At 42.8% G+C, this 8,264-nt stretch overlaps 1 pseudogene; it reads left to right on the forward strand.

Annotated features, from left to right (window-relative positions):
* The first annotated feature begins 286 nt into the window (after positions 1-286).
* LOC138070227 (thymosin beta-4 pseudogene) lies at positions 287-7,543 on the forward strand (annotated as a pseudogene).
* The last annotated feature ends 721 nt before the right edge of the window (positions 7,544-8,264 follow it).

Below are 8,264 nucleotides of genomic sequence, written 5' to 3' on the forward strand. Positions count from 1 at the left end.
CACGTTTTTAACTCAGTCCTATACAGTAGCTGCTCTTGTGAGCCCATTTTAAAGGCAAGGAGACTGAGGCATGGAGAGAGAAGTAAGTTGCTTATTGATACATGACAGAAATGATTCAGACTCTGTCTGGTGAAGGCCCCGTCAGATTCCTTCCTTTGGGTCGTTAAGGTTTGTTCGTTTATAGCAGTATCCTAATAAAAAGGTCGCTGCCACCTAGCCCTTTACTAGCTAATAATTCTTCAGAGATTGTTTCAGATCATTTCAAGCAGAGAAACTAGCTGAGAACATGGCCTGTAAGACAAATAAACCGGTGTGGTGGGAGCATGTGGGTTTGGTGAGAAAGAATGTCGGGTGGGTGGATAGGGCAATAGGAAGAGGCAGCAGAGGAGTGAGAAGGGCACTGAAAGGGAACTAAAGAGACTCCAGAAGAAACAAGTCATCTCCATCGCAGCCCTCAAAGAACTGCCCCGAGGAAGGAAGGAAGATGGAGCAGAATACAGATCTGGGCGGGAGTGGCTGCAGGATGTTCAACTTGGCATCCCTTGTATGGGTAACTCACAATATAAAGGGAAAAGAAGACATGTAACTTTGAGGACTTCCCTGGTGGTCCATTGGTTCAGAATCTGCCTGCCGATGCAGGGGACATAGATTTGATCCCTGGTCCAAGGAGGATCCCACATGCCCGAATGCCGCAACTAGTCAGCCTATGAGCTGCAGTTTCTGAAGCCCATGAGCCTGGAGGCCAAGCTCCACAGTAAGAGAAGGCACCACAATGAGAACCTCGTGCACCACCATGAAGAGTAGACCCTGCTCACTGCTAGAGAAAGTCCATGAGCAGCAAAGAAGACCCGGTGAAGACAATACATAAAATACAAATTTTAAAAATAATTTAAAAAACCTTAACTTCACACAGCTTTTTTCCCCAAAGAAATTATGGTAAGTGGAAAACAAAGCAAGGTAGCCACACATAGTAAAACTTAGAGGTATAAATGGGTTAAACTCACCCATTAAACTATGTTAAGATGGGACAGAAGAAAAATTGAAATCCCAGCTACGTAATGTTAGTAACACCTAAAAAAAACAGCAGCACAGGAAAGCTGAAATGAAGAGGAGAAAGCCCATTCAAAATGCTATCAAGAGGGAAGCAAGAACAGCAAACTTAGCATCAAAATGGAGTTAAAGACAAAAGTAATTTTAAAATGGCAGAAACTGATATCTAGTAATATAACAGGAAGCCTTCACCAAGAAGGTCCAGTAGTCATGAGGTTGATACCTCTTACAGTGTTGCTGGGAACTATAGACAACCAGACAAATAACAGAAATACAGTGAAAACATTGCTAACGTCATAATCACAGCCTCCGACTTAGAAATCAACAAGTCAAGTAGGAAATGGTAAGAACAGAGAGGGACTGGGTAGCATAATCAACAAGTCTGACATATAGTCGTATACAGGGAGAAGTTTTTCTTTTCAAATGCAAGTGATTTATCTAATTTTGAATTTTTGCCATAGAGGCCGCTTTTGTAAATGCCAAAAAGACAGACTTATAAGCAACATTTACTGTACACAATGAGAAGTAAATAACCAAAAGGTAGGCTGCAAAAGAAACTCATCATAACTTGAAATAACCTTGGTTAATTGGAAAATAAACATATAAATTACAGATTGTTGACAAAAGAAACCCAGCTGTTGTGGTCAGTGCCTCTGGGAGGATGGACAGGAAGGCATGTCAGGGACTTTGAGGGCAGCAGAGTTTGCGGTAGTGACAAATTAGAAATGGCTAGGTGGGAGAATAAATAAATTGTGGACATACACACCATGTAATCCAGTGCAGCAGTTTAAAAGAGTAAGACCCATGTTCCGAGATTAAATCACCAAGTTCCATTGTTTAAGAAAATAACACATCATGTAAGATTTGTGCACAACAGTACAAATCTATATATTCTGTAAGTCCAAGCATGTATATAAATTCTTGGAATAAACTCAGAAAATACAGTCAACATGCTGGGGGCTGCCCTGGGGCTGGGGGTCAAGAGGGCAGCCACGGGAATTGCTGGTATCATCCTGACTATTTGAATTTCATAATTATATTAGAGCGTACAATTGTAATAAAGTAAATATAATCTTGTGTAATTTAAAATAAAATTAAAGCTACCTATGGGGTTACTGAAAGTTTTCCCTTTGTGCATTCGTTTACCTTTAACTGACTGTTCTGCCTTTGTCAAATAGGCACAGCCATGCAGTCAGCTCCATTCAGCCACACGGGACTGAGAGGACAGAAAAGGGGTCTGACACCTGATTCCTTGAAGGTTTAACCTCTGTGGATAAACAGCGCTGACCACTTTGAAAGACCCTCCCTCACAAAGCAGAGTGTGTGTGCTGAGTGGGAAGACTTCCCTGGGGGGGCCTCTCACATGAACTGGACCATCCACCCTGGCCTTGGGATTAGCAGCTTGCCTTTGGTTGTAATTTGATTACATGTGATTTGACTTGAAGTACTCAAACATAATATTTTCTTGGACCCCCCAAAAAAAACACCTAACATTCAAAGCATCTCAAGTCCAAGGACCCAGGTTTAAATTGGGTGGGCAGGACCAGGGCCTGAGGGTTAAATCTGACCTGGTTTTATTATGACCTGCAAAGTCATTTCTTTTTTTACATTTAAAATGCTATATACGCATGGACCTGATATCCCCAAGTGTGCTCCTTGCTTACGAAGCCTAAAGAAAAACTGGCCAACGAGTGTTACCTCCTAAGTCAGATGCTACCGAAGCTGGGCAGTTCATCCGGGTGTCACATCATAAAAAGAGAGAAGAGCTTCCCTAGGAACTTGGATCATTATTCTCTCATAATTTCACTTGTAGTTGGTCTAGGCCAATTGTATGGAAATGAATTTGAACAAACTCCAGGACAGAGGAAGCCTGGCGTGCTGCAATCCATGGGGTCGCAGAGAATCGGACATGATTTAGCGACTGAAAAACCAAGCCCGATTGGCTCCCTGCTTCAGTCTCCAGAAGTGCTCTGGTATCCGCTCATCCTTAGCTCCTGCTCCTTTAATCCCTTTTTGATTGGTGTTCACTTTCGTCAGTGAATGTAAATGATTTTCTTAAAGTTATCTTTTTACCCATAATTGGTGACATTATAGCGTTGGATACCCCTCTTCTTGGCTTCCTGTGCTTTTTGACAAACGTCTACTTTTGATCCACTCTTGGTTTTTTTCCCTAACGTGGACATTCTTTCATCTATCAAGATTCTACTATGACTCATCTTCTATCCTTTGTATCAACGTCCTCACTGTGCTTTAGAGTAACTTCTGGAGTCTTAAAGTGCAGACCATGGAATACCAGTCCCAGAGTTCCTGAGTCGTTAGACACAATGATTCTTTTCAGGTCTGTCCCAGTAGGATGTCCAGCAGGCTCTTGGAAATTTATATGTAAAGTGCAGGAGGGGACATTCCTGGTGGTCAAGTGGTTAGGACTGTGAGCTTCCATTAGAAAGGGCGTAGGTTCGATCCCTGTTCGGGAAACTAAGTGACTTGGCACAGCTTTAAAAAAAAAAAAAAAAATATGGTGGGATGTTGAGGTCTGAGGGACAATGTAACAATTACTAGTGGTGTAAAGACAGCCTTCTCCTGGGCTTTCTGTCCTGTATCACCTGCAGTCCTTGTGGAAAGAGACTTCCTGACCTACCAGTCAGATCCCTGGGCCTGGGATCTAGAGTCTGCCTTTGTCAGGAACCCTGCCCCTCAGCATTTTCATCACACGCTCAAACTTGAGTAATGTTTGAGTAATGATTCCAGCCCCAAAGTCCAAATTCCTTTTCAACTTGTGCAGCACCCCAATATAACAGAACTGACTAAGCAAACCCAGAAGTCTCCGAACACCCACCTGATCAGAGGGGTAGAGCGGAAGGAATGAGAGGGGCACCTCCTACCGAATCCAGAGGTGACTTCATTCAGAGTGACCAGTCACTCTCCCAGGGCTCCAATTGGAAGCCGTGCACTTAGTTCTGTGGAGCCAAAAGCAATCGTGGGCAGTGTGTTCACTGAAACTCTGCCGCCCCAAAATAGGAGGCTTGGTGAGGCTTGCCTTAATGAGAGTTTACCTTTGTTAGCAGCAGAGTTAATGATTAGATAAATCACTTTAGATTTGGTGTTTGCAGCCATGAAATTAAAAGATGCTTGCTCCTTGGAAGAAAAGTTACAACCAACCTAGACAGTATATTAAAAAGCAGAGACATTATTTTGCCAACAAAGGTCCATCTAGTCAAGGCTATGGTTTTTCCAGTAGTCATGTATGGAGAGTTGGACCATAAAGAAAGCTGAGTGCTGAAGAACTGATGCTTTTGAACTGTGGTGTTGAAGAAGACTCTTGAGAGTCCCTTGGATGGCAAGGAGATTCAACCAGTCCATCCTAAAGGAAATCAGTCCTGAATATTCATTGGAAGGACTGATGCTGAGGCTGAAACTCCAATACTTTGGCCACCTGATGGGAAGAACTGACATATTTGAAAAGACCCTGATGCTGGGAAAGATTGAAGGCAGGAGGAGAAGGGGACGACAGAGGATGAGATGGTTGGATGGCATTACCGACTCAATGGACATGAGTTTGAGTAAACTCTGGGGAGTTGGTGATGGACAGAGAGGCCTGGCATGCTGCAGCCCATGGGGTCACAAAGAGTCGCACATGACTGAGCAACTGGACTGAACTGAACTTGGTGTTTTAAAATCTAATCATTTCTCTTAGAGAGAAATTGTTATTTTTTTCCTCTTGGAGATGTAAACGCAATAAAGTAATACCAGAATTGTAAGGTTTTGCATCTTTGGACAGTTGGGGAGTCTGAGAGGAGCACCTCTGATTGAGTAGACAGCTTCTGTGGGTCCTTTGAGTTATTTTGCACTCGGTCATATGAAGAAACCTGTCACTGTATAATGCATGTACAGTTCCTTTGAGTATTAATGCTCCATCTTTTCAACCCAATTGATTTTTCCAAGTAGACAGAAGAAACTCAGGATATACTGCTTATTGATTGCTGCTAAGCTCATTTTAAGTGTATTTCATAATAAAGAGCATCTTGAGGCTGAAACAAACCTGCACTTGTACAGCGGGCAAGAATTCTTGGGAATTACTCAGGTTGAAATGTACCAACACTAAAAACTGACTAGATACAGAAAGGCGTGGATGTTGCTTTACTCAACATTAAAAAACTGAGGCTCCATTCATCTACCGTCATGTTCTAACAGGTCATCATTTGGTGTGAACCTTCCTGCTGTCTTGGAATTACCACACTTCTCACTTCAGTTGGCCTTGTGTGTGAGTGTGGTGCTCAGTCATGTCCAGCTCTTTGCCATCCCATGGGCTGTAACCTCCTCTGTCCATGGAGTTTTCCAGGCAAGAATACTGGAGTGGGTTGTCATTTCCTACTCCAGGGGACCTACCCAACCCAGTGTTTGAACTTATCTCCTGCATCCCTGTATTGCCAGGCAGGTTCTTCAATACTGAGCCACCTGGGAAGCCCGCAATTGACCCTGGTGGTGGTGGTGGTTTAGTTGCTAAGTCATATCCAACTCCTGCAACGCTAGGGACTGTAGCCCACTAGGCTCCTCTGTCCATGGGATTTTCCAGGCAAGAATACTGGAGTGGATTGCCATTTCCTTCTCCAAGGGATCTTCCCGACCCAGGAATCAAACCCAGGTCTCCTGCACTGCAGGCAAATTCTTTTCCGACTGAGCTATGAGGGAAGCCCCCAGTTGACCCTAAATTCATACAAATGTTTGCAGCCTCCCAGCAGGTTTTTTGGTCTAAAATTTCCACCAGGCCTCAGCAATCCATGGCAAACCCCAGAAGAATAAAAATTTCAAGGGACTTCCCTGGTAGCCCAGTGGTTAAGACTCTACACTTCCACTGCAAGGGCTGTGGGTTCAATCCCTGGTCAGGGAACTCAGGTCCTGCATGCCATATGGCTCAGGCTAAAAACAGAAAAGACAAAATTTCAGAACAAGTTTATACAAGCTTCAAAACAAGCCTTTGCTTCTAGTGTTTTTTGACCCCTAATCCCTCTACCATTTTTACTGCCCTACTTTCTGACTTTCCCACGATGATTTCAGCATGCATGAGACAGAACATGGGCCCATGCCAACATCTCTGCAAATGTTCCCTGAAGGCGAGGAGGCCAGGCTCTTATAGCCCTGGGCCTGGAGCTAGCCTACCACCAGAGGCGCAGCTATGGTCTCGTTGGGGTTATTTTAATAATTAATTAAGTTTTTGGAGAAGGAAATGGCAACCCACTCCAATATTCTCGCCTGGAAAAACCCATGGACAAAGGAGCCTGGTGGGCTGCAGTCCATGGGGACACGACCAAGCGACTTCACTTGGTTGTACCTCACAGCTGGTAGGACCTCAGTTCCTTGACCAGGAATTGAACTTGGGCCATGGTAATGAAAGCCTGGAATCTTAACCACAGGCCACCAAAGAACTCCCCTGGTCTTACCGTTTTAATCAGTTATTACTTTGTTTATTTAGGCTCTGCTGGGTCTTCCTTGCTGCAAAGGGTTTTCTCTGGTTTCCGGGAGCAGGGGCCACTCTCTAGCCAGGGTGCAGAGGCTGCTCACTGCCCTGGCTTCTCTTGCGGTGCAGCATGGGTTCTCAGGCTCGCGTGCTTCAGGAGCTGCGGCTCACAGGCTCAGTAGTTGGGGCGCACGGGCTTAGCTGCTCTGCGGCATGTGGGATTTTCCAGGATCAAGGCTCAAACCCGTATCTCCTGCATTGGCAGGCGGATTCTTTACCACTAAACCATCAGGAAAGCCCCAGTAATTATTTTTTTTAATTAATAAACAGGGTGAAATTGCAGAGATTTCAACCTTCTCATGGTGTGCATTTGATGAGAATGGTTTTCACATACTTTACATTTTGTGATCAGTAATTAAATCTTTAAATAAAAAATGTGTTATATCTAGCTTGTGCCCACTTGATATTATGGAGTTTGAAAGTTTTAAGCAGACTACCACCACCTCACTGAAGATTTTCTATTTCTAGTTTGTTTCTACTTTTGGCTTCTAACCTCTATTTTTGTACTTCCTGTTTCTACTATGATCTTATCTACTCAGAATCTACAGGATTAAAAAAAAAATTTTATTCAAAGTGTACAAAAGTAGACTGTACCTTCATAAAAAATATAAATTGAAGTTAATGCAGGATTCATGTTGATGTATGGCAAAACCAATACAATATTGTAATTAGCCTCCAATTAAAAGAAATACATTTATATTTAAAAAAAGAATTTAAAATTCGAATTCTTTTTTCATCTGTTTCCAAAAGTTAGCTTTTAAAGTATTCAAAATAGACTCGGCGGCGGCCACAGCGGAGACCCGACTTCACTCGCTCGCAGTTCGCTCTGCGCCCTCTGCACCCGTGTCTGACAAACCCGAAAGGGCCGAGATAGAGAAGTTCGATAAGTCGAAATAGAAGAAAACGGAAACGCAAGAGAAAAATCCACTGCCTTCGAAAGAAACGATCGAACGGGAGAAGCAAGCAGGCGAGTCGTAATGAAGCGTGCGCCACCAGTATGCACTGCACATTCCACAAGCAGTGCCTTCTTATTTTAATTCTTTTAGCTGTTTAACTGCAAGATGCAAAGAAGCTGGATCGAGTTTAAATGACTGTGCTACCCCTTCTCACATCAAAGAATGGAGAACTACTGACAACGAAGGCGGCGCCTGCCTCTCCCATCTGCCTGTGTGGCTGGCAGGGAAGGAAAAGAACTTGCATGTTGGTGAAGGAGGAAGCTGGGTGGGACGACAGTGAAATCTAGAGTAAAAAGCTGGTCTAAGGTGTTCTGCGGACTGTAAAATGTAGTTTAATCAGAATGCCATTTTTTTTGTTGTTGTTCAAATGATTTTAATTATTGGAATGAACAATTTTTTTAATATGCAAATGAAAAGTTTTAAAACCTGAAAAAAATTAAGTATTCAAAATAGTTAATATTAAAAGGCTAAATAAACTTCCAACCTATATAAAAGTTTTAATTATTTAAACAAAACTCACTTTTTAATTTTGATTTTTGAAATTTCAATTAGTTATAAATGTTTTTTGTAAACAAGAACATTCATAATTCTTGTATTCATCAGCTAATGTAATGAATTGCTGTCACGTGCCATGCATGTTAATTCTAGACCTTCATACACAAAGTCAAAAGTCATGTGAATTATTACTACAAAGCGTGGTCCACCACCATATAAAACTGTTGGAAAGCTATGCCAATTCATGG

The sequence above is a fragment of the Capricornis sumatraensis genome, chromosome 23 (genome assembly GCF_032405125.1).
Source record: "Capricornis sumatraensis isolate serow.1 chromosome 23, serow.2, whole genome shotgun sequence".
In the NCBI taxonomy this organism is placed as follows: Eukaryota; Metazoa; Chordata; class Mammalia; order Artiodactyla; family Bovidae; genus Capricornis; species Capricornis sumatraensis.